At 68.5% G+C, this 947-nt stretch overlaps 1 protein-coding gene across 2 annotated transcripts in view; it reads left to right on the top strand.

The window, feature by feature from the left end:
- Positions 1 to 338: 338 nt before the first annotated feature.
- The window catches only part of PPP6R2 (protein phosphatase 6 regulatory subunit 2), a 170,811-nt gene continuing 170,202 nt past the window's right edge, over positions 339 to 947 (top strand). The window contains exon 1 of one of the 2 annotated variants that reach the window (XM_069102958.1): positions 339 to 538. The gene's annotated coding sequence lies outside the window, so the exon portion shown is untranslated. Of the gene's footprint in view, positions 585 to 947 lie in introns of both variants that reach the window. The other variant, XM_069102957.1, reaches the window with a different exon arrangement.

Genomic DNA, 947 nt, shown 5'->3' with positions numbered 1-947 from the left:
CCACCACGCACACACACTCGAGCCAGCCAGAAAAGCGCGCCCAGGGCAGCGGCGGGCGGCGGAGCCGGCGGCTCCCGGTTGGGGTGGAGTCCGGGCTCTCCGAGGGGTCCAGGCCGGGCGGCGGCGGACGCGGGGCAGCGCCCCACAGCGCGTCCATGCCGAGGCCAAGGCCGCCTCCGGCTCCTCCTTCAGACTGCTCTGGGCCCGCCTCAGGCACCGCCGTGCGGCGTTGCCGTGGAGACCGGGTCGCGCACGACGCCAAGGGTCCACTGCGCCTGCGCCGCGGCCCGCACCGCCTTCCCCCCCCCCTCGGGCTACGTCTCTCTCATGCGCCGGGCCTGCGTCCGGGAGCCATAGAGGACGGCGTCCCCTCGCCCAGAGAAGCAGTTCCGTCCTCTCGCCTAGAGTGGCGCCCATCAAAGCGCACTCTCGCCACCTTGCGGCCGGAGGAGCCTGCTGCGCGGGAAGTTCTCCTTGGGGGCAGAGAGAGCAGCCTTCTGCGGGCTAGAGAGTCCCCGGTTTCCAAACGACACTTCCGGTAATGAGCGGCTTAGGAGGCCCCGCCTGGGGCGGGGAGGGAGGCGGTAAGGAGCCTAATGGGGCGCAGTGCTTGAGGAGGAGGGGAGGAGTCAGTAAAGAAGAGGGGAGGGGTCTGTGAAGGGGAAGGGAGGAGTCAGAGAGGGGAGAGGCGTTCAGGGGGAGGGGTTTATGAGGAACAAAGGTGGGGTCCATATGGCGGGGCGGTCCAGGGGTGGATCCCGGATATGTGAAGACCGTTTCCGGGAGACTGTGGGGCGCCGACTTTACTTCTGCTTTCGGGAAGCCTGTGAAGGCAGCCCCGGGTCGGCTCTGGAAGTGCCCGGGGGTTCGGCCCAGCAAACACTTATTAAGCGCTTACTCTTGTGCCGATCCCAGGGGAGGGCGAGCTCCCCAAAGGGCCTGGGAGC

The sequence above is a fragment of the Petaurus breviceps genome, unplaced genomic scaffold (assembly GCF_028583685.1).
Source record: "Petaurus breviceps papuanus isolate PSGF00001 unplaced genomic scaffold, PetGlider_PUasm1.0 558, whole genome shotgun sequence".
Lineage (NCBI taxonomy): Eukaryota > Metazoa > Chordata > Mammalia > Diprotodontia > Petauridae > Petaurus > Petaurus breviceps.
The sequence above is the reverse complement of the archived record's forward strand: the minus strand, read 5'-3'. Positions and strand labels throughout refer to the sequence as shown.